This window comes from Schistocerca gregaria, chromosome 4 (assembly GCF_023897955.1).
Source record: "Schistocerca gregaria isolate iqSchGreg1 chromosome 4, iqSchGreg1.2, whole genome shotgun sequence".
Classification (NCBI taxonomy): Eukaryota; Metazoa; Arthropoda; class Insecta; order Orthoptera; family Acrididae; genus Schistocerca; species Schistocerca gregaria.
The window spans coordinates 128,649,145-128,675,561 of NC_064923.1; the positions used below are offsets into that span (position 1 = coordinate 128,649,145).

Consider the following 26,417-nt stretch of genomic DNA (forward strand, 5'->3'; position numbering starts at 1 on the left):
TGTGAAGATAATCGTATCATTTTTTAGCATTCAACATAAATATGTGGGGAGTGTAGTACACAGCTAAGCATTAATGTGTGAAGCCGAAACCTAAGTGAAGGCAGCTTCACTCTCAAAACACGTAGCTGTGTATTACTTTTTCTACATTTGTGTGTTGAATGCTGAAGAACGTTAACGACTATAATCACCTGCCGGTGTGACCGAGCGGTTCTAGGGGCTTCAGTCTGGAACCGCGCGACCGCTACGGTCGCAGGTTCGAATACTGCCTCGGGCATGGATGTGTGTGATGTCTTTAGGTTAGTTAGGTTTAAGTAGTTCTAAGTTCTAGGGGACTGATGACCTCAGATGTTAAGTCCCATAGTGCCCAGAGACTTTCGAACGATTTGAACCACATTTGGAAGTCAACAAAGCAGTGATTCTGTATGGGATGGCTTCGACAAGTCCTATGAAGGTTTACGGAAGAATGTGGCATCAGATGTCTACGCACAAGCAACGCAGGTTCCGTAAATTACGGGCCGAGCTGTGCTGGAGCCCGATAGAGTCTCAGACGTGTTCCACAGAGTTCAGATCAGACGAATTTGATGGCCAAGACGTCAACCGGAGTTCCCTCTTAAGTTCCTCAAACCACTGTAGCACGACTGTGGCCTTGGGAACCATACAGTTATCCAGTGTGAGGTTTCTATGTTATTTTTGGTATTCGAGGAAAGTGATGTGAGCCTTATATTTTCGTTGGATGTGTCATTTCATGTTAGTGCGCTAATCATTTTTCTAACTGTAGTTTTCAATAGTCGATATGTTACATGACAGAGGATCTGAGTAGAAGCACAGTGATCTTCGATTGCCAATGGTACTGTCGATGCAGCAGCATCCAAAGAGAAGTTAGTGAGTGATTCGGGTGCTGGGTAATTGAACAGTTTGAAATAGTTTGCAGAGAACAGAGGTGAATATAGAGAGAACTATAAATTGTGGAAGGCGATTTGGCGAAGATTAATTTGACAAGTGAAGATATGAGGTAATGTTGTTCCACTGCTTGCTTTCGATGCTTTTGAATAACAAATGGTTTTAATGGAATTTTTCTTTACTGGTTTGAGTTAGATAATTCAATTGTTCAGACGTGATTAAATAAAGTTATCAGTTCCCGTACTTTGCACTCGGAAGTTATAAATTTAAATTTACCATTTTTTTCAAGTCAACAGCTAGTTCCATGGCGGTTAAATATTTCCGATAGAAAGTAATTTTGTAAAGGTCATTGTGGCTGTTAAAAGACGAGTTTTAATTTTCGCAAACAGTTTTTTAAAAGTTAAATTCTTTTCAATCATTTAGCAGGTTCAAGTTCCACCACCAACTTCTCACGAAAGCCTGAATAATGACATTTTGCAGCGCTGATTTCTGCGAGAAGTGCAGGAAGAGTCAGTGAGGTTCTGGATAGTAACGACTCGGATGTCGGGCCATGCAGCCTCCATTGCCGTGACTAGGAGCGCCAGGTTACTAACTTGAGGATTCATGACGCGAACAGCCCGATCGAGGCCGTCCCGCAAATTCTACATCTAGATCTACATCTACATTTATATTCCGCAAGCCACCCAATGGTGTGTGGCGGAGGGCACTTTACGTGCCATTGTCATTACCTCCCTTTTCTGTTCCAGTCGCGTATGGTTCGTGGAAAGAAAGACTGTCTGAAAGCCTCCGTGCGCGCTCGAATCTCTTTAATTTTACATTCGTGACCTCCTCGGGAGGTATAAGTAGGAGGAAGCAATATATTCGATACCTCACCCAGAAACGCACCCTCTCGAAACCTGGACAGCAAGCTACACCGCTATGCAGAGCGCCTCTCGTGCAGAGTCTGCCACTTGAGTTTGCTAAACATTTCCGTCACGCTATCACGGTTACCAAATAACCCTGTCACGAAACGCGCCGCTCTTCTTTGGATCTTCTTTATCTCCTCCGTCAACCCGATCTGGTACGGATCCCACACTGATGAGCAATACTCAAGTATAGGTCGAACGATTGTTTTGTAAGCCACCTCCTTTGTTGATGGACTACATTTTCTAAGGACCCTCCCAATTAATCTCAACTTGGTACCCGCCTTACCAACAATTTTGTATGATCATTCCACTTCAAATCGTTCCGCACGCATACTCCCAGATATTTTACAGAAATAACAGCTACTAGTGTTTGTTCCGCTGTCATATAATCATACAATAAAGGATTCTTCTTTCTATGTACTCGCAATACATTACATTTGTCTATGTTAAGGGTCAGTTGCCACTCCCTGCACCAAGTGCCTATCCACTGCAGATCTTCCTGCACTTCGCTATGATTTCCTAATGCTGCCAAGTTCTCTGTATACTACAGCATCATCCGCGAAAAGCCGCATGGAACTTCCGACACTATCTACTAGGTCATTTATATACACTCCTGGAAATTTAAATAAGAACACCGTGAATTCATTGTCCCAGGAAGGGGAAACTTTATTGACACATTCCTGGGGTCAGATACATCACATGATCACACTGACAGAACCACAGGCACATAGACACAGGCAACAGAGCATGCACAATGTCGGCACTAGTACAGTGTATATCCACCTTTCGCAGCAATGCAGGCTGCTATTCTCCCATGGAGACGATCGTAGAGATGCTGGATGTAGTCCTGTGGAACGGCTTGCCATGCCATTTCCACCTGGCGCCTCAGTTGGACCAGCGTTCGTGCTGGACGTGTAGACCGCGTGAGACGACGCTTCATCCAGTCCCAAACATGCTCAATGGGGGACAGATCCGGAGATCTTGCTGGCCAGGGTAGTTGACTTACACCTTCTAGAGCACGTTGGGTGGCACGGGATACATGCGGACGTGCATTGTCCTGTTGGAACAGCAAGTTCCCTTGCCGGTCTAGGAATGGTAGAACGATGGGTTCGATGACGGTTTGGATGTACCGTGCACTATTCAGTGTCCCCTCGACGATCACCAGAGGTGTACGGCCAGTGTAGGAGATCGCTCCCCACACCATGATGCCGGGTGTTGGACCTGTGTGCCGCGGTTGTATGCAGTCCTGATTGTGGCGCTCACCTGCACGGCGCCAAACATGCATACGACCACCATTGGCACCAAGGCAGAAGCGACTCTCATCGCTGAAGACGACACGTCTCCATTCGTCCCTCCATTCACGCCTGTCGCGACACCACTGGAGGCGGGCTGCACGATGTTGGGGCGTGAGCGGAAGACGGCCTAACGGTGTGCGGGACCGTAGCCCAGCTTCATGGAGACGGTTGCGAATGGTCCTCGCCGATACCCCAGGAGCAACAGTATCCTTATTTGCTGGGAAGTGGCGGTGCGGTCCCCTACGGCACTGCGTAGGATCCTACGGTCTTGGCGTGCATCCGTGCGTCGCTGCGGTCCGGTCCCAGGTCGACGGGCACGTGAACCTTCCGCCGACCACTGGCGACAACATCGATGTACTGTGGAGACCTCACGTCCCACGTGTTGAGCAATTCGGCGGTACGTCCACCCGGCCTCCCGCATGCCCACTATACGCCCTCGCTCAAAGTCAGTCAACTGCACATACGGTTCATGTCCACGCTGTCGCGGTATGCTACCAGTGTTAAAGACTGCGATGGAGCTCCGTATGCCACGGCAAACTGGCTGACACTGACGGCGGCGGTGCACAAATGCTGCGCAGCTAGCGCCATTCGACGGCCAACACCGCGGTTCCTGGTGTGTCTGCTGTGCCGTGCGTGTGATCATTGCTTGTACAGCCCTCTCGCAGTGTCCGGAGCAAGTATGGTGGGTCTGACACACAGGTGTCAATATGTTCTTTTTTCCATTTCCAGGAGTGTATATTGTGAAAAGCAATGGTCCCATAACACTCCCCTGTGGCACGCCAGAGGTTACTTTCACGTCTGTAGACGTCTCTCCATTGATAACGGCTGTATTCTCCATTGAGTTAAAATTCGGGAAGTCTGGTGGCCAGGAGAGTGATGTAAACTGGCGCTCTTCCAATCGCGCAGATACTTGTGAGCTGGAATGTTGCATTGTCGTGCTGGTGGATGCCATCGTGCCAAGGAAAAACAAACTGCATGTAGGGATGGGCAGATCTCCAAGGATAGACGCACACTTGTGTTGATCCCTTGTGCCTACCAGAATGACGTACACTCCTGGAAATGGAAAAAAGAACACATTGACACCGGTGTGTCAGACCCACCATACTTGCTCCGGACACTGCGAGAGGGCTGTACAAGCAATGATCACACGCACGGCACAGCAGACACACCAGGAACCGCGGTGTTGGCCGTCGAATGGCGCTAGCTGCGCAGCATTTGTGCACTGCCGCCGTCAGTGTCAGTCAGTTTGCCGTGGCATACGGAGCTCCATCGCAGTCTTTAACACTGGTAGCATGCCGCGACAGCGTAGACGTGAACCGTATGTGCAGTTGACGGACTTTGAGCGAGGGCGTATAGTGGGCATGCGGGAGGCCGGTTGGACGTACCGCCGAATTTCTAACCCGTGGGGCGTGAGGTCTCCACAGTACATCGATGTTGTCGCCAGTGGTCGGCGGAAGGTTCACGTGTCCGTCGACCTGGGACTGGACCGCAGCGACGCACGGATGCTCGCCAAGACCGTAGGATCCTACGCAGTGCCGTAGGGGACCTCACCGCCACTTCCCAGCAAATAAGGATACTGTTGCTCCTGGGGTATCGGCGAGGACCATTCGCAACCGTCTCCATGAAGCTGGGCTACGGTCCCGCACACCGTTAGGCCGTCTTCCGCTCACGCCCCAACATCGTGCAGCCCGCCTCCAGTGGTGTCGCGACAGGCGTGAATGGAGGGACGAATGGAGACGTGTCGTCTTCAGCGATGAGAGTCGCTTCTGCCTTGGTGCCAATGATGGTCGATGCGTGTTTGGCGCCGTGCAGGTGAGCGCCACAATCAGGAATGCATACGACCGAGGCACACAGGGCCAACACCCGGCATCATGGTGTGGGGAGCGATCTCCTACACTGGCCGTACACCTCTGGTGATCGTCGAGGGGACACTGAATAGTGCACGGTACATCCAAACCGTCATCGAACCCATCGTTCTACCATTCCTAGACCGGCAAGGGAACTTGCTGTTCCAACAGGACAATGCACGTCCGCATGTATCCCGTGCCACCCAACGTGCTCTAGAAGGTGTAAGTCAACTACCCTGGCCAGCAAGATCTCCGGATCTGTCCCCCATTGAGCATGTTTGGGACTGGATGAAGCGTCGTCTCACGCGGTCTACACGTCCAGCACGAACGCTGGTCCAACTGAGGCGCCAGGTGGAAATGGCATGGCAAGCCGTTCCACAGGACTACATCCAGCATCTCTACGATCGTCTCCATGGGAGAACTGCAGCCTGCATATCTACACTGTACTAGTGCCGACATTGTGCATGCTCTGTTGCCTGTGTCTATGTGCCTGTGGTTGTGTCAGTGTGATCATGTGATGTATCTGACCCCAGGAATGTGTCAATAAAGTTTCCCCTTCCTGGGGCAATGAATTCACGGTGTTCTTATTTCAATTTCCAGGAGTGTATTCACCTATGGAGTGCCCACCGATCTGGACCCTGCCGACGATTGTTGCAGAGTGTTTGCTTTCAGACGCTCCACGCCCTACAGGTGAAAGGGCATGTGTCCGATGGAGCATAAAATGTGATTCGTCTAAAAAGGCCATCTGGTGCTACTTAATGGAGGTCCAGTTGCGCTAATGGCGTGCAAATTCCAGCCTTCGCCACCGATGAACGGTAGTCAGCGTGGTTGCATTAAAAAGGTGCATGATATGGAAGCCTGTAATGACCAAAGTTCGCCGAACGGTCGTTGAGGAGACGCTTTTGGTAGCCCCGAGGTTCATCTGGATCGTTTGTTGCTCGAACATCTATTCCTCCGTACACATCTCCGCAGCCGTCGTTCACCTCTGTCATCTATGGACTGCGGTGCACCACAGGTGTTCCGGCTCCGGTTTTGGACTGAGTCCATTTGCCATGCACGGTATACTTCAACAACGACTGCAAGCAAACAGTTTACAAATTTGACCGTTTCAGAAATGCTTTTCCCGTTGCTTCCCGAAAACCAACGATCGTGAGGTTTTTGGCGTAAGATACATCGCTCCGTTTCCGCATTACGACAACGACCTCACTTTCTACCGCGTCCCCTCGATAGGTTCTACATACCCTCAACTGCTATTAGTGCTGGCACATGGCGTGAGTGAGTGGTGATTGTACGGTGACGACGTACATAAGCGTTGGTGACGTTAAGGTATCTGGACCGTGTGTGTCATTAATACGAACTGTAAATGCCTGCAGTTCACTAACACTCCCACAGGGTACCCTGGAAATTACCTTCATGTTCGTCGATTTCGTTCAGTTAAGAACGACACGCTGAGTGCGATCTGCGAAGAAATCCTCTAATTACATATCTGCTGCGACACTCGGTAAGATCGCATTTTGTTCAGTAAAAGATAATTCGGAGCTGCATCGGATGCCTTCCAAAAGTCAAGGAAAAGGGCGTCAGCCTGAGTGCTTTCGTCTATGCGTTTCTTGATCTTATGAACGGGCCGAGGGAGCTGAGCTTCGCAAGATCTCTGTTTGATAATTCAATGTTGCTGATGATATGCGAGATTCCCATTCTGCAAGAACGTCATAATGCGTGAGCTGCGATTGCTACGAGAACAACAATGCTATCGGGTATCTGTTTTTGTTCTCCTTCTATCGTCTTCGAAAAATGGAAATGAGTCGGCAGCAGAGACATATTTGCTTAAGTGCCTAATGTATCTGAAAGGAAGAACGAACGCAAATTATAATAAAGCATAGCCTACATCACAACCACGAAACTAAGTAGCATTATGTCATAGCAGTGGGAACTCAGGGAAATTACAGACAACATGCAGAAGTAGTGGGACCACTCTTTCTAAGTATGAAATGCGGCTTCTCCATGACCGCTCTACGCACAGTTGCAGCAGCTGGACTACAGAAAGTGCGTGCTATACAAGGTTCTCAAATGTTTGTGACGGGCATCGATTCATATGTGCATGATCCCTAAATAGAATAATGAGCGCTACACAACCGGAAATGAATGCATGCATGATACGGGCAAAATGCAGCAATAAGCAGGTGTAAAGTCCTATCGTCAGAGGAAATGGTTACGCGTTGAACATATTCCAATGGGAGGAATTATGCACGGAATGTAAATAGGGGCAGGGCGAAGCAAGGAAAACTATAGGAATGCAGACGCATAAAGTGACTTGGAGTTTGTAACACATTGTCAGAGAACTTTCATGCAGTATTGAGGATGCGTGAAATGGTACTTCAGTTGTCACTACACGAGGCGGGCTGCTGGATTTGTGACCAGTAGATTGAAAGAACCCGCACGTGTTACGGAGATGTTTCGAGATATCAAATGAGAACCCCTGATGGCACGGCAACGTTCTTTTCGAGAAACACTATTGAGAACCACAATTGACAAAATGTAGAGAACCGGCATTTGAAGCTGACTGCCGAACGGTTCTACTGCCGACATACATTGCGCTTGAGGACCACTATGGTAAGATACGAGAAATTAGGTCTCATACGGAGGCATATAGACAATAGTTTTCCCCTCACTCTATTTGCCTATTTGCGTGTGGAACACGAAAGGAAATGATAAGCAGTGGTAGAGGATACCATCCGTCACGCACCGCACTGAGGCTTGCGGAGTATTTCTGCAGGTGTAGATGGCCAACTCAACACTGAGTAGCTTTGCTGCATCAGGAGTTCACATTTGAGCGTAGACACTGCTAGATGCGTCACGTGTCATGTTAGCACTCGAAACCTGGCTAGGTCACTCGTGAACAGTCCTTTATTTCTTTTGTTGGTCACTACTTTGTTTTATTACCTACACTGCTGAATTCCTATAACTTTCTATCAAATAAGTTACTTAACGATCATAATTTTACCTTTTTTATGGAGAAACCTTTTAAAGGGAAAATTTAGATTGACCTAGAACCGCGCATGGGTCAATTCAGACCTCACTGCTGCATCCGATATACTAATCTTGTTTGGCTTTATCTTTAGAGTGTGTTTCCTCAGTAATCTCAAAACTCACGTTTGTGTCGGGCTTTGATGAGGTTTTATTTATCCAGCAGTGGAGGGGAAGGGAGGGAAATCAGGTTGAAAGACTACTGTACCTTTACACAAGTATCGCATAGCCAGGGCTTCTTCCATGGAATACTGTGTTAGTAGTGCATTCTGACTGTATACACTGATCATCCAGAACCTTATGACTACCTACTTAATAGCCGTTATGTCCACCTTTTGTACGGATAACAGCAACGACGCATTGTGGCACGAAAGCATTGAGGCCTTGGTAGGTCGCTGGAGGTATTTTGAAACATACCTACATACATAAGTTACGTAATTCCCATAAATTCTGGGAGATAGGCGATGAGCTATGACGCCACGTTCAGTCACATCCCAGAAGTGTTCTGGATCAGATCTGGCGAGTTGCGAGGGGGGGGGGGGGGGGGGAAGGCAGCACATCAATTGGAGCTCATGTCGTATTACCTTCCTGAAAAATGCCACTCCCATAAGAAAAAAAAAATTAAATAAAAGAAATCGCCTTGAAGGGCTGCACGTCACCTGCAACCAATGTAAGATGCTCCTTGGCCGTCATAGTGCGTTCCACAAGCTCCATGCACATGTCCATCTGAATGTTTCTCAGAGTATGATGGAACCGCCGCCAATTTGTCTCTGTCCTTCAGTACAGGTGTCAAGAAACTGTTCCCGTGGAAGACGATGGATTCGCGCTCTCCAGTCGGTAAGATGAAGAAGATATATTACACATGATAACGGATTCATGGCATAGGCGCTGTTTTATGTGCAGGGCACAACATCTGTAAAATAGGGCAGGTTGGTGAACATTAATTAGAATTTATGCATTCCTCTCAGGGTGATGGAAGTAAATGGGCACCTCATGTGTTCTACAATCATAGTTGAAATGAGATCAGTGGCACGTCCGTGTGTTAACACAGAGGAGGTATGAAGGAGAGAACTCATCGAGGGAAGGGGTTTACCATACGCACGTATATATCTCCCTCTCACCCTCTCTCTCTTTTCAACTGCCCGTAATTATTTGTCTACGTCCTGCATAGACACAGTTTTCAATTGCAACAATTCTGTTTGTACTTTAATGCAACATTACTTGAATAAGGGAAAATACGTCACATGTGACAATTTTTTCACCGCCTTGGCTGTCTCTGCAACTCTGAAAGCAAATGCTAAAAGTACTGTGGGCAATATGAGTCTATCTGGCAGGGTAACGTTAGTCTCTACCAAAAATGCGAAAGAAGAAAAATGATACGACATTGTCTGTCAGGGACAGAACAGCAAGAATATCTTGATTCCCATCACTATACAGTGTTACGTGAAACTTGAGGCTCGTTTGGAGAAGAAGTCGCAAGTAATTACATAAACTGCTCTAAACATGGAGTGGACATGCTCGACCAGCTGACTCGCAAATACTCAGTCAAAGCACCATTTCACCACTTGCTGCCCAAGCACCATTTTACCACTTGCTGAATTTGCTGGAACAAATGTCAGGGTATTGCACAATACTCTAGACAAGAAAAACGCAGTGACTTCATACTGCACCAGGGGGAGGAACTTGCTGAGAAGGGCACAGCAACCAGGGAGACTGGTACCTGCTTCACTGCCGAGTACGTTCCTGAGAAACCAAAAAATCGAACACGTTGCCTTGTTAAGTCTGACTGACTCGGGAGCAAACAATTTGTAAACTGTCACATGTGCAAGAAAACTGTCTGTAAGAAATGCACATCAAAACACTGGTGATCACTGTTAGCCAGTAAAGGCACACAGAAAATGTGTGTATGTTTTCTTAATAATGATTGATAATTTGCGAAAAGCTACTATCTTTTTGTTGATTTTAAAGCAAAATGTCCAGAACTTTAAAGAATGAGTTCATTACCACCCAGTGAAATGAAATGAAATGTCGTGTGACGAGGGCCTCCCGTCGGGTAGACCGTTCGCCTGGTGCAAGTCTTTCGATTTGACGCCACTTCGGCGACTTGGGCGTCGATGGGGATGAAATGATGATGATTAGGAGAAAATCTCCGACCCAGCCGGGAATCGAACCCGGGCCCTTTGGATTGACAGTCTGTGGCGCTGACCACTCAGCTACCGGGCGCTGACATCACCCAGTGATAGAGGGTAATAAAAGTACCAAAGATACCAGGGTCGTAAGTGAAGCCGCCGCGGTTCTAAGTATGCCCAAATATTAGTGTTAGGATGAATGACGGGCAGAGTGGGTCGCTGATATGCGTCGCCAGCCACAGAGGATCCTTTAGGAGGAACCGAGCTAGCGCGTAGGTATGGCGTGTGCAGCGCCTGGCGTACATCTGGACCCATCAATCCTAGCCGCGCCCGCAACCTCCTGACATCTTCAAACAAATGAACGTTGCAGATGCGCACCACGCGTGCGACCGCAGCTAGCTGACGCCTTTTCGAGTTTCCAGTTCCCTTTGGTACCGTAACGAGGTACGCAACAGCGGTGCCAGAGCAAACTCCCTCACCTGTTCCGGAAAACTCAGGGCGTCCACGGATGAGTAAGTGTGTGTACACATTTCTGTGGAAGTGCACAGGGAAAATCGAAGTCGCACTGCACTGGAGTGTAAACACTGTGGGCGAAGTTCTCAGAGTCGGCTATTTCCTGTGTATATTTCTGGTTGAAACGTCTGCTACATTATTTCAAAATGTATAACTGTAATACTATCGTGAAGGAGTGAAAAATTCGCAGCACAGTGGAATACCACTATCCAGGTTTAATGCTGGCACTGTTCTTCTCCGGTATGGGGTGTCCCAGGTCCGAATGGAACAAAACGATGTTGAGGGTCTGCCACTTGGGAAGACTTCCACTTCCGACATTTGCCTTGCAAGCAAGAAAAAACTTGAGAAAACTTTAACTGGATACTGATCCCTAGAACAAACTTTAATTTAGAGCTGTAACAGCTGCATCTCACTCAAAGCTATGTAAGTATAGTACTGGTTAAAAACAGTCTTGGTTGCAATTTTAGTTTTTTTTTATTTTAAACTACGCGTTTCGCCTTATTTACGCATCTTTAGGTTGATCTTAATTTGGTATTTCTTAGAAAGATCCTTTATACAGTTTAGCCAAAGGGCATCGTCGAATACATCGTCGCCTTCGTCAAACTCAGTAAAACCTTTGCAACCAAGACTGTTTTTAACCAATACTGTTAAGCACTGGTTTGCTGTATGCCACATATGGTTTGAAAGAATTTCTGTACGTAAGTGTAATGTGTACAAGCCGTGTTTGTCCGATTATGCTTTCCAAACACGTACTCGACTACATCTGCATCGTCACCCACGACACTTCATACTACGAGGGTTGTCCAGAAAGTGACGCACCGCATTTTTTCGCTCGGCTGAAAACAATGCTACGAATGCGAAACGTTACGTATGTATTATTTGAAGTCACCTGAGTAAGCTCGCCAAGTTTCCGTCACTTCCGACAGATACCGTTTCTGCAGGACAGTTTCAAAATGGCGTCTATAGGTGATGCACCATTCAAGGAACGAACCGTCATTGAATTTCTCACTGCAGAGAAAGAAACTGTGGGGAATATTCACAAACGCTAGTGCAAAATCTATGGAGCAGCTGTTGTCAACAGAGGTACGGTTAGTCGCTGGGCACGGACGGTGAAGTCATCAGAAGGCTGTTCGGCCGAGCGCCACGATTTGCAACGGTCGGGCAGACCAGCCATGGCTGTCACATCTGACCTAGGCCCCTCGGACTACCACTTGTTTGAGCTACTAAAGGATGCCGTTCGTGGAAGACATTTTGAGGACTATGAGGAGGTGATTCACACAGTGATGCACTGGCCCCGCCACGAGGACAAGGATTAGTACCGCCAAGACATAGACGCCCTTGTTTCGCACTGGATGAAGGTCACAGAAAGAGCTGAGATTACGTGGAAAAATAGGGTTTATAGATAAAACGTCATGCTTTAGTGTGTGTAATAGTCATTATTTTCAGTGAAGAATTGTTGAAGAAAAAACTGCGGTGCATTAATTTCTGGGCAACCCTCGTAAATGTCAAGGTAAATCTCCATTTACGTATAAATAATTACTTAATTAAAACGAAACTTCCTGGCAGATTAAAACTGTGTGCCCGACCGAGACTCGAACTCGGGACCTCTGCTTTTCGCGGGCAAGTGCTCTACCAACTTTTTTTTTTTTTTTTTTTTTTAGAAATAATAAATTACATGTAAGCCAATTAAGTGACTAAAGAGAACGATCGAAATAATTTCGTAAAGATTTAAAAAGTAAAAAATACCTTATTGCACCTGATCCGGTTTTTTCCCCTTTTTTTCATGTTTTATTTATTTTTTGCTTTTTTTATGAATTAATTTATTTATTGTACATATATTTGTTCATATCACATAGGACGCCCTCCAGGCGAAAAAAAAAATTATGTGGAATTACCATCAGTAACATATAAAATAGAAAGGGAATTATAGGAATTAAAGAAAACGCCCTCCTGGCAGAACAGACAAAGCAGCATCCGCGTCCCGCCAACTTGTGGGTAGACGCACACCGAATCCCAAGGCAGTCAGGCATGTTCCAGGCACGTCTTCACGAAGAATATTGCATTTTCCGGTACATGGGACTGAGTCCTGGTATTACACACTCTCATTGAAGTCATCTTCTCATACCTGGGACACCCCAGCTGCAGGGGGGATCGAAGAAGGCACTACCCAAAAAGTTGGCATAGTACTGACGGTATCGCGGATGGTGCATGAGAAAAGTAAAGCGATCTTGCAGGAATGTCCAAAAATCAAGAACACTCTTATCACCTTCATGGAACAAATAAGAGATCGAGAGACCTTTTATCCAGATCACAGCGTTGGTCTTCGTACTTGGGAAGTATGTCTCATCTGGGAACAGAAGAGATTTCGGTGTAATGGCATGGGGAGTCGTACGTAGAAGAAAGGCAAGCATCTTCTGAATCAGCTGCCACACCTCTGCAGAAGATCCACACATCAGTCGATGTTCGTCCGTATCAAGCGTTTGACAGCGAGGACACAGAGGCGAATCTGTCATTTTTATGGCATGTAGACGAAGTTGTGTCATGTATTTTCCATTAACGACCAAATACCAGGTCGCACGTGCGCTCGTGTCTAGGTATGTATGGTGTACAGAACGCCATACCACGGGCCATGCGATCGTAGGATATCGCCTTTCCACAACATTCCGAGTGTGATTTCTCATCATGATTCGGTAAACATCACGTGCCATAGGGGGTCTGGTACTAGGCAAGTCGGCATGGACATAACTGTATTCGATGAAAAAGGTCCGGATATGTGAGAGAGGGGAAGAAATATGGGCTACTGCAACGGGTGCCACTCGAGAGGGAGGGGCCACTTCATCAATCAGGCTTCCCGATAATCCGTTTCGGCGGCGGATCCACGATTTAACCATCGTACTTACATAAAGGGCAGCTGCTCTCGCTCGGACGTTGACAAGGCCGAGGCCGCCATCTCGAGGAGGAAGTGTCAGCGTGTCGTAGCGGACTTTGAAGATAAGACCCGCGCTAACAAAGTAGCCGAACGCCGCCTGAAGTCTGTGTGCCATTGCCTTTGGCATCGGTAAAATCTGTGCTAAATGGGGTAGTCGCGAGACTAGATGAGTGTTAACAAAATCCACCCTTTGTAACATGTCCAATGCTCTCAGGAGGTTGCCACGAACGTTCGTGCGGATAGCTTGAAGCAGGCGTTTGTAGTTAAATGAGATCGTGCGCTGTATATCACGCGTGAAGGTGATCCCCAAACATTTGAGCTTGTCCACTAATGGCAATGGTGCCACACTCTCAGCTGGAAGGCCTCTACCGATGGACATAGCACTAGATTTCGTCAGGTTCACACGGCTGCCCGCAGCAGCCCCGTACTGGTTGATCCACGCCAGTGCCTCTCGCACTTCATCCTCCGATAGAACCAAGAACACCAAGTCATCTGCATAGGCGCGGCAGATGAAAGAAGTCCCCCTCATTGTTATGCCTGTCAACCGGCTCCTCAAACCGTGTAATAGTGGCTCAAGGGCAATGGCGAAAAGCAGCATCGACAGCGGACATCCTTGACGGACCGACCGCATGACGTTAATAGGGCCCGCCACACGGCCATTGACCAGCACCCGCGACGTGGCACCTCGGAGAAGCCGCAAGACGAGGTGTATAAACCTGTGGGGAAAGGCCATCCGTCGGAGTACGTTTTCGAGAAAGTCATGACTCACTCTATCAAAGGCGTGGTCGAAGTCCACTGTCACTAAGGCACCACGACTGCGACAGGTCATGGTCAGGGCTATAACGTCACGGTAATCGCTGAGTGCCGTCTGAATGTTACTATCACCTCCAAAGCACGTTTGATCCAGAGAGATAACTTGAGGGACGACGCGCCCAATGCGAGCGCCAAGAATCCGGGTAAAAATCTTGAAGTCACAATTTAACATGGTCAGCGGCCGATAATGTTCCACTCCTCGACCTCCCGATGGCTTGGGGACCGGGATAAGCAAGCCTTCTACGAATTCGGGTGGGAGAGGAAAGTCAGGGTTCATCAGTTCTTCACACATCGCAGTCCAGCGTGAGCCCATGATGTCATGAAATGTGCGGTAAAACTCCAGCGGGAACCCATCTGGACCTGGGGCTTTGTTTGCCGCACCCTTATGAAGAGCATCGGCGACGTCATCAGCCGTAATTCTCGCCGTGAGAATCTCCGCAGCAGACTCGTCCAGGGTATCTGTCAAGGAACGGAGGACATCAGACATTACCGCCACGTTCCGGTCCTCTGCCGCATAGAACTCGTTGTAGTGATCCACGAAGGCTCTTACGATGTCATTTTGGGACGTCAATCGACGACCATCTGGCATGTCAAGGGCGTTGATCAACTTTCTACGACACCGCTGCTTCTCTCGGATAACATGATGCATGGACGGGAGCTCTCCTGGTACACATTCGTGACATCTTGCGCGTACTACTGTGCCTTCAAGGCGGTGACGCATAAGAGAAATTATCTTCGCCTTAATACGTTGAATTTCAACCTGTCGTTGAACTGAGGGGGCAAGGTTTGAGAGTTCCCGGAGAATTGTGAAATAGTATTCCATGGTATATCGGTGCCATAACATTTTATCGCGACCGTAATTCATCATAGAACGACGTAAAGCAGGCTTGGCGCAGTCGATCCACCACCGAAGTGTTGAAGGATACGCTGGAAGGCGTCTCACACAGTTGTTCCACGTCGTCTCTACGACCTGCCTACATTCCGGATCCTTGAGATGGGCCACATTCAGCTTCCACAGGCCTCGACCGCGCCACACCTTCTGCCTCTGGAGCGAAACAGTGCAAATGTAGGCGATATGGTCGGAAAAGGCGGTAGGCCATAACTCAGCGTCAAGCGTGGCAGTTACGAGTCCTGGGGACACATAGACACGGTCAAGACGACTTGCTGAATGGCTGGTGACGTACGTATACCCAGGCCGATCGCCATGCACGCGGTCCCAAGTATCGGTGAGTTTCAGTTCATGCACAATCAGCTTGAGTTCCTGGCATGTGGTGAAATGGGGATGTTGGTCCTTTTGGGATAACACACAATTGAAGTCGCCGCCAAGAACAATATGGTCGTAGCGTCCAACAAACAAAGGAGCGATCTGTTCTGAATAGAATCGCGACCGCTCCCGTCGCTTGGCCGTGCCCGAGGGAGCGTAAACATTGATGACTCGAACACCGTGGAAAGTCACAGCAAGACCCCTAGCCGATGGTAGGTAAATCACGTCATCTACATCAATGCCTTCCTTTAAAAGAATAGCTGTCCCACTGCCACCGTCGGCACACGGCGTGAGGTAGGAAACATAGCCATAGACATTAGGAAACGTCGCCAGGCGAACTTCCTGCAAAAGGGCAACATCCAGGTCCGACGCCCTCAACATATCACGGAGCAATTGTAGTTTGACAGGGGTGCCAATGGTGTTGACATTGATGGAGCCAATCCTGTAAGCTTGTCGTAGAATTGGGACTACAGGGACGCTCATGGAGGCACGAAGAGCAGCAGCGAACAAGAATGTTGTCCCAGTAGGCTGCACATCCCCATCCTGTAACCCTGTCGATTAGGAGTCGTGGGCTGGAGCAGCGGCATTCGCGGCTGTCTCACTAGTTGGTGTTTCGTCGGCTACATCGTCAGACCACGCAAGGGTGCGTGGATGGTGTGCGTCCAGTGGAGTACCAGCAGAGTCCGAAGGCAGTGTCACGTCGGTGGTGGAAGAGTTGTCCTGGCTCAGCTGTTGTTCGACGTCCATAGGTACAGCGCCTGGTGCATGCAAGGATGGTTGTACGTCCGACGGAGTGCAAGTTGGTGCTTCCACCACGGATTCGTCCTTCGGGGGAACAACTTGATAATTTTGATCTTCATCGTCTTGAGACTGCGTCCTGCAGGTGTCAGACGGGGCGATCCGCCGTTTCCGACGTCTCTTCGGCGACCGTTGCTTGCGCACGTGATCTTCAGTGTCCGAAGACGCCTGGGGATCCGGATGTTCAGGCACAAAAGCATCGGTAGGCACAATCATGGAGTCAAGGGCCATCCCCTGTCCTTGAGATTGCTCACCACTGCACACGTCGGGAGGAGGAGGCAAGGGCGTCGGTCCGTCCGCAACAGCCTGAGGCAGTACCGGAGACGACGATGTACCAGTAGTAGGAGCCAGTGGTGTTCGCGGTCGGGGGTCGCTATGGAGAGCTTCGACAAACGTCAGCGGTAGCGACGTCGGAGCGGTCGTGGCCGGCAGGTCCCCAGGCGGTAACTGTGTGATTCTGCGCTGCAGACAGCTGGAACGGAGGTGTCCTTCTTTGCCACATCCCGAGCATGTCTTCGGCTGTCCATCATAAATAATAATTGCACGGCAGCCACCAATATATAAGTAGGACGGCACATGTTTGGTTAGTTCTATGCGGATCTGCCGTACTCCATTGAGAACCGGGTATGTAGTGAACTGAACCCACTTCTCAGCTGTGTGGCTAATCACTTTTCCATATGGATGGAATGCAGATACCACTACCTCTGAAGGCACCTCGAAAGGGAGTTCAAAAACACGTATCGTGCGCAGTCCAAGTCCCGCATGTTCCACAGTTACGTCACCGATGTGTCCATCAGAGTGACGGAACTTAAGACCACTTCGAGTTGCATCTAGAATTTTTTCACATATGTCTTCGTTGACCAACTTCACGTATACCACACTGCTCACTATAGAAAGGTGGATGCCAACAAGATCGTTGCAGTCAATCTTGACTTCATCTCTGATAAACTGTTCGATTTCCAGTGCTTTTGGTCGGGCATATTCAGGTGCAAAGCTAATCTTCAGTGTCGATTTTCGGTGGGCATAAGCCATTCTCTGTCGAATGAAATATAGCGCGCTAAGACGGCAGAATCACGTAAACAACTCCGCGAGCGAGCTGCGCGGCGAGGACGTAAACAAGACGTCCGTGCCGCTAGCGTGCCGAAAGACGACTTAACCTAAGAACAACATACACATCCATGCCCGAGGCAGGATTCGAACCTGCGACCGTAGCAGTCGCGCGGTTCCGGACTGCGCGCCTAGAACCGCTAGACCACCGCGGCCGGCAACCAACTGAGCTACCGAAGCACGACTCAGGTCCGGTACTCACAGCTTTACTTCTGCCAGTACCTCATCTCCTACCTTCCAAACTTTACAGAAGCACACAGCTTTAATCTGCCAGGAAGTTTCATATCAGCGCACACTCCGCTGCAGAGTGAAAATCTCATTATTGAAACATCCCCCAGGCTGTGGCTAAGCCATGTCTCCGCAATATCCTTTCTTTCAGGAGTGCTAGTTCTGCAAGGTTCGCAGGAGAGCTTCTGTAAAGTTTGGAAGGTAGGAGACGGATACTGGCAGAAGTACAGCTGTGAGTACCGGACATGAGTCGTGCTTCGGTAGCTCAGTTGGTAGAGCACTTGCCCGCGAAAGGCAAAGGTCCCGAGTTCGAGTCTCGGTCGGGCACACAGTTTTAATCTGCCAGGAAGTTTCATATCAGCGCACACTCTGCTGCAGAGTGAAAATCTCATTCTGGAATTACTTAATTACTTGGCAGTTTACGTAAGTGCTTAGTGGATGGTGTAAGACTCTTTCTGACTGTATCCACCGCTCCACTCTCGAAGAGCGCATGGTGGAAATAAACAAGTAAATTTTTTGGAACGAGCCCATATTTATTGTATCGCAAGAAACTTTACTCTCTCTCGAAGTGGGAGGCAGTAAAATGCGTTAGTACTCGGAGAAGGAACTTGTTGACTGAAATTTCCCCGCATTGATTAAACTATCGTCATTCCAACTTACTTATCGTGTTCACGACACATACTCACTCTATCGCTCTCCTATTTCGTACACTACAAAACGATTAGCCGCTGCTCCTAAATTTTGCGATTTCTTCCGTCAATCTTATCTAGTGGCGGCCCATACTGCACACTGAAGTTCTAGAAGAGCAGAGTTCAGCGGAAAGTAAGTACTGTTAGTCTACATGCCGCACTTTGTAAGCGCTCTGCCAATAAAATGCAGTCTTTCGTTTACCTTCCCTACAAAATTTTTTGCATGATCGTTCATTTCGAGTTAATTTCAGCTTCAGTTACTGGACATTTAATTCACCTGACAACTTCAAAATTTGTCTCATTTACCATCTAACACAAATTACACGAATTCTCGTAACACTCATATTAACGACCTCACATTCTTTTTTGTTGTTCCAGCTCAGTGAGAGTTATCCGATTCTATCAGATATCGTCTCGAAATTACTTTGTAATTCAAACAACGGTATTACGTTGTGATATTTCTGGCTGCGTGAGCCATCGTAATCACTCCCAAGCCTCAATTAACAATTGAGAAAGTAAATAATAGTTCAGGTATGACGTACGAGGTGGGAGTGGAATGCAGATGTTTCTCTGATATACGCTGATGTGACAACCGTCATGGGATACCTGCTAACATCGTGTCGGACCTCGTTTTGCCCGGCGTTGAGAAGGAATTCGACGTGACATATGCTCAACAATTCGATAGAAGTCCCCTGCAGAAATGATGAATGCCTGTATGGCCGTCCATAATTCCAAAAGGGTTGCAGGTGCATGGTTTCGTGCACGAACTGACCTCTCGATTATGTCTTATAAATGTTCGTTTGAATTCATGTCGGGTAATCTGGGGAGCCAAGTCACTCACTCGAACTGTCCGACATGTTCTTCTAACCAATCGCTAACAACTGTGGCGCGCTGACATACCACATTGTCATCCATAAAAATTTCATGTTTATTTAGGAACAGAAAGTCTATGAATGGCTCCAAATGGTTTCCAAATAAAACATCATAACCCTCCCCGTCAATAATCGATTCAGCTGGACCAGAGGACCCAGTACATTCCATGCAAACACAGGCCATACAATTATGGAGCCACCACCGGCTTGCACAGTGCCTTCTTGACGACTTCGGTCCGTGGCTTCGTGGGGTCTGCGGCACATCGAATCCTACAAAAGCTCTTATTATATTAAATCGGGATTCAGCTGTCCTGGACACTGTTTCCCATCGTCTAAGGTCCAACCGATATGATGACGAGGCCAGGAGAGACGCTTCAGGGGATGTCGTCGTTTAGCAAAGGCACTCGCGTCGGTCGTCTGCTACCATCGCCCATTGAAGCCAGATTTGGCCGCAATGTATTAACGGATGCATTCGTCGTCTGTCCCATATTGGTATCTGCAGTTATCTGAAGGAGTGTTGCTGGTATGTTAGCACTAACAACTCTACGCATAGATCACTGCTCTCGGTCGTTAAGTGAAAGTCGTTGGCCACTGCGTTGTCTGGCGTGAGATGTAATGCCTGAAATATGGTATTCGCGGCACACTCTTGACACTTTGGATCTATCTCGTAGTGTTAAATTCCCGAACAGTCTTCCATATGGAATGTCCCATGCCTCTAGCTCCAACTACCATTCCGCGTTCAGAATCTTAATTCCCGTCGTGCGGCCATGATCACGTCAGAAGACATTTCACATGAATCACTCGAGTACAAATGACAGCTGCGTCAATGCACTGCACTTTTATACCTTGTGTACGCAATACTACCGCCATCTGTGAATGTGCATATCGTTATGCCTCGATTTTTCTCATCTCAGTGTTCTGGGCGGTGCGGCAAATTTTTGGAAATCAGCAAGAAATTCGTAACGCTTCAAAATTACAACAGTGGTTTTATTAATGGAATGTTTTTTTAATGAAACTGAATATTTCGTGTGCACCTGTAAAATCATTCTAAGTGGGCTTTAATGGCCGGGCGGAGTGGCCGCGTGGTTTGAAGCGCCGTGTCACGGATTGCGCGACCTATCCTCCCTCGGACATGGATGTGTGCGTGTGTGTGTGTGTGTGTGTGTGTGTGTGTGTGTGTTGTTCTTAGCATAAGTTAGTTTAGGTAGTGTGTAAGTCGAGGGACCGATGACCTCAGCAGTTTGGTCACTTAGGAATTCAACACATTTGAACATTCGATCTTTAATGACGTATCGTATGCGGAACATGATCGGACGGATGGTAACGAGATAACAGCATCACAAACCAGTGTCCCACCATCATGACAAGAGGTCCCAACAAATGCAAACAAATACGTACCTAAGTAAGGTTCGTGTTGAAATCTAACTGCTGTCTTCATTACCTAATCATTCAAACAAAAATCTGAACTATTTGGAATTGTTTAGAGAAGTATATCCGGCAAGCCCGTGTAAAGAAGCGTGTGACTATTATTTATGTGCCAATGACAATTAACACTCGCATGTGCGATGGAAAACGAACTCTTACATATCAGTGGGTGACGTTAATTATTACCATAAAAAGACAAGAGAACTAGCAGATGCGCAAGTTATGAACTCTCAGTGTAATGGAGATAGCCTTATAGAAAATCGTACATGCGGTGCACTTGTATGTGCAGTTTGTATAATCTGACAAAACTCAGAACATCATTTTAAAAAAAATGCTAAAATGTGTGTGAATCCCTACGGGACCAAACTGCACAGGTCATCAGTCCCTACACTTACACACTACTTAAAGTAACTTATGCTAAGAACAACACACACACCCTGTAAGGTGACAGGCAAATCCAACACCGTCCATGAAAACCCTAACATGATAAGCAAATCCAGTAGTATGTCACATACCTCCGAATAAATCGTGACATTAAATTAACCAAAGTAATTCGAGTAACGAGTGAGCAAATGAAATACCACAGACTAACACAAGAATGCCTAAATGCATGTCATACCTTCCCACTGCGAGACAGACGCAGTTCCGAGGGGAGAAACGAGAACAGAAGCCGAGAGCAGAACCGTGTTGAGCTAGAAGGCCGTACGATAAGGGGCGGACTGGACACTCACGTCGCCAGCTAACCACTAGGGCCACATAACCCGCACGTTTTAGCGTGAGACTTTTTCGCGTGTCTGCTACATTAGGACCACCCCCCCCCCCCCCCAGCCCATGTTAAAAGATAGAGCCCTCCAGAAAAGCAGTATAGATCTTACGATAACACAAAAAGGACCACACCAGCCGCAAGTTTTTTGCGTGAGACTTTTTCGCGTCTCTGTTATGTTGCAAACGTTAAAAACATTGCCCCACCACGAAAAGTATAACGTTTCTCATTGGATAGACAGAATTTTTGTAGGCGGAGCTTAAGGTTAATATTGAGACCGTGATTGGTCAGATGAAAACACAGCCAGATAGTTTTTTAAAACCAACTTCGGTAAATGGTAGTAAGGAGAAGTTAGGAGAGGTTAGTTAGTTCCAAGACGGTGAGCTGGATGGCTGCTGCGCCGGCCGCCGCCCCCTGACGAACACCAACAAGGTAATGAACGTACGCGATGCTGCATAACAGCGCATAAAGCTTCACTCAGAACTGCAGAAGTCTCATCTATTACATCGCCTTTTTTGCGTAATACTAGTGTCTATCGTCAATTAAAGCTCATGGTGTTCGCATTTGCCACTTGAAGTAAAAATCTGAAACGCGCAGATTTTTCTGTTATATAGTTATTGAGAAGGCACATCAACCACTGTAATTTACGACAAGTTAGATAAGTAATGAAAGATAATTGAGGGTCACTGTAGACCATTCTGATAGTTTTCTCTCTTGTGAAACTTAATTTAAACCTAGACTATAGATGTGATATGGCATAGGTCATCCTTCGATCCATTGTAGAACTTGGAAACCCATTCAGGGAATATTCGTTCACATTTTTGTTGAACGCAGTTGGTTTTTGCCATCCTGTATTAAAACACATCCTTTTATCAATAGTGCAATTTATAAACAATGTTTTGTGAGTAAAATAAAATTTCCTGCTTTTTCGACGTTATTTTACCAGCTAACTAAAAATAGGAAAGCCTTGAACCCTTTCCACTAAATTTAGTTAGTATTAACATTCTTTTACAGGGAGTGCAGTGGAGCTGACGCTGAAATCATTAAGTATTTGGTTATATCATCGCTAGTCTCACTGAACTCTTCTGAATTCTACATGTCATGTGTGGTCTGGCGTCTCCTTATCAGCAACAGGCCCCCGGTTCAAACTAGTCAATTTCCTAAAAAACAAGCGTCGAAGCGCTAAAGTTGTAGGGAGACACGATATAGAACAAACAGACACCACCCAGAATGATAGAACCCATGCCCGGGGAAGGACTCGAACCTCTGCCGAGAGTGGCCATCATTTAAAAACAGCAATATTAATCTCTGTAAACAAAACGAAATTTTATGTGAGCATTTGGCGACAGCAGGTCTGTAGTGAATGCTAACTGCACTACTGCGTTAAACATCAACTTCCTGTACGATTACTTACCTAAAATTCCGAAAGTCAGATCGTATATAATTTTACTCGTAGCACTGGAGAATGTGCAAAATGTTTGTGAGTGGTGAGACAGTTAAACAGGGCATCGAATCATTGGATGATCTGTTGTAGACTGTGATGTTACATGAGCATGTGGCCAGAGGAAGAACAAAAACAGGTGTACAGCCACTAGATTTGCTAATACCTTACACAGAAAATGTTCAAAAGTGTGTGAAATCTTATGGGACTTAATTGCTAAGGTCATCACTCCCTAAGCTTACACACTTCTTAACCTAAATTATCCTAAGGACAAACACACACACACACACACACACACAAACACACACACACACACACACACACACACACACACACGAGGGAGGACTCGAACCTCCGCCGCGACCAGCCGCACAATCCAAGACTGCAACGCCTGAGACCGCTCGGCTAATCCCACGCGGCCCTTACACAGAAGTTCGATCCAAGCAGAAAGGAAACAGACATTTTACGGGATACATAAAATAATACTATCTACATCTACACATGCATGATAATGCAGTTCACACTTCAGTGTCTAGCAGAGTGTCCTTCGAATCCTTTCAGACGATTTCTTAATCAATGAAATTAGAATTATATTAATACTTTCAGCTCTAACGGGCGTCAATATATATCAACGGGGACAGGTGAACATGTATGCCCCGACCGGGACTCGAACCCTGGATCTCCTGCTCACACGGCAAACGCTCTATCCATCTGAGCCACCGAGGACAAAGAGGATAGTGCAACTGCAGGGACTATCTCGCAAACGCCTACCGCGAGACCCACATTCTTACCTTGTATGTCCACACACGACATTCGTAGTGTCCCACCCCAACAGACTTATTACTCGTGGAAGACATTCTTACCAAGTCTCGTAAGAGTTCAAGGAATATGTGTGCATCCGCACAGAAGAAGAAGGTCATGGCTGGAATTGCCAGAACCATATACTTATGAACAGACACCATGTCCATATAAGTATATATTTCTGAATCATTCCACTCTCACATCGCGCGTGGGACAAGTAAACACTTAAAACTTTCTTTACTAGCTCTGATTTCTCTTATTTTATTACAGTGCTCACTTCTCTGTATGTAGGTCGGAGACAGTAAAATATTTTCGCATTCAGAAGAGAAAGCTGGTTAGGGAAATTTAGTGAACAGACCTCACCGCAACGAAGAACGCCTTTGTTTTCATTATTGTTACCCGTCTCGCTTATCATGTCCGTGACAAGCTCTTACCTATTTCGTGATAATAGAAAACGAGTTGTTGTTCTTTGATGTTCTTCGACGTCCTCCTACAATCCTATCTTGTAAGCATCCCACACCGCACAGCATTACTCTAGCAGAGGATTAGTAGACCTGTTATATCTTCTGACCATTCTGTAAATAAAACGCTGTCTTTGGTTTCCCTTCACCACAATATTATCTATGTCATCATTCCGGTTTAAGCATGTAACTGTAATTCCTAGGTGTATAGTTGAATTGGCAGCCTTTAAATTTGTGTAGTTTATCGTGTAACCAAAATTTATCGGATTCCTTTTAGTGCTCATGTGAATGACTCCACACTTTCATTATTTATAGTCAATTGCCACTTTTTATACCATATAGATACCGTGTCTACGTCATTTTGCAATTAGTTTTGATCTACTGATGACTTGGCTAGACGGTAAATGACACAATAATCTGCAAACGGTGGCCGCGGTGGTCTAGCGGTTCAAGCGCTCAGTCCGGAACCGCGGGACTGCTACGGTCGCAGGTTCGAATCCTGCCTCGGGCATGGATGTGTGTGATGTCCTTAGGTTAGTTAGGTTTAAGTAGTGCTAAGTTCTAAGGGACTGATGACCACAGCTGTTAAGTCCCATAGTGCTCAGAGCCATTTGAACCATTTTTTTTGAATCTGCAAACGATATAAGAGGCCTAGCAGAGAGTCTCGTAAATCTTTTAGATAGATTAGGGGCGGGGGAGGGACAATAACACTTCCTTGGGGAACGCCAGATATCATTCCCGTTTTCCTTGATGATTTTTCGTCGATTACTACAAACTGTGACCTTTCTGTCACTAAAATCACGAGTACAGTAGAACAACTGAAGTAATACTCCATAGGGACGCAGTTTGATTAGAAATCTCTTGTGAGGAACGGTGTCAAAACACTGCTGGAAATCCTGAAACATGGAATCAATATGAAATCCCCTGTCGACAGTACTCATTACGTCATGTGAATAAAGAGCTAGATGTACGCCATAATAACAGTATTTTCTGAATTCGTGTGACTAAGTGTCAGTAATCGTTTCGTCGAGATTGTTAACAATGTTCGAACAAAGCATATAACCAAAAATCTTACTGTAAAACGAAATCAGTTATATAGGCCTGTAATTCATCACATTACCTTGTTTCCTTTCTAGAGTACTGGTGTGACCTAGGCAACTCTCTATTCCTTTGGCACCGTCTTTTCGTCAAGCGAGCTTATTTATGTGATTGCTAATTATGAGGCTTTTGTATCAGCATACTCTGAAAGGAACATAACTGGTATCCTCGTACTATATAGCCTTTATGAAGTGAATTAACATGCTTTGCTATATCTCCTGGCACCTGTTCTTGACAGAAAATAACCTAATTGGTACAACGGGGAAGCCGTTTCCTGGAACTCCTCTGTTGACCCCGTCGTGGCTTTCTCGATCAAATTGGAGTAATATCTCTTACAAGGGGAATCATACGAACTTCCTCTCACCAATGTGATTCATTCTACCTATGACATGACTAGAACTTCACATGTAAATAGGAAGACGCAACTCTCGACCGTTATCGAGGAAATCGTGTTTGGAAATTTTAGGCGTCCTTGTAAGCTTTATATAATCACTCATCGAGTAAACGCCTAGTTTCATAAACGCGAGGTCTCTGGATTGAATCTCACTGCCAGTACTTCTCTTTTCGTTTCCACGGAAATCTAGTAACAGCTTTATTATGACTTTTTATGTTATCAATATTTAATGATTCTTTTATTATTTTCGAAGTCTTTTGGCCAAAAAATCGGATTTTTCTATAAAATTTTGAAGGGAATTTCCCGTTATCACTGTATTCCAGCATGTATGTTTCAACTTGTCATGAGCCCGTTTTCCTCTGTACGTATGGCACTACTAACTGTAAGAAGCCATTTTCCCGGTATTCCTGCAGGTAGTTTTGACCAACCACAAACAGCTGCATGTGCACAAGCTACTTTCGGCTGGCGGAGGGTGAAAGGGAACAGCTTCCACAAACCTGGGGAATACCTCGTTCATGTGTAGTCCACTGAAAAGTTACTTGACAATGCTTCAATATATCTAAATTTACAAGTAAATTTAGTGATGCGGCTGGTACTTAGACAGCAAAAGAAAATAAACTCGACTGTGGAGCTGAATCGTTTAACAGCGAAGTTCCAAAGTGCGTTTCAACACGGCTTTAGTGTATAGCGAACACCTCTTTCTCCAAAACAATCTCATCGC

The 26,417-nt window shown here is 46.6% G+C and overlaps 1 non-coding gene across 1 annotated transcript; it reads left to right on the forward strand.

The window, feature by feature from the left end:
- Positions 1 to 18,005: 18,005 nt before the first annotated feature.
- Trnas-cga (transfer RNA serine (anticodon CGA)) lies at positions 18,006 to 18,080 on the forward strand. The gene has a single exon. It is a non-coding gene; the product is annotated as a tRNA-Ser (tRNA).
- Positions 18,081 to 26,417: the final 8,337 nt, after the last annotated feature.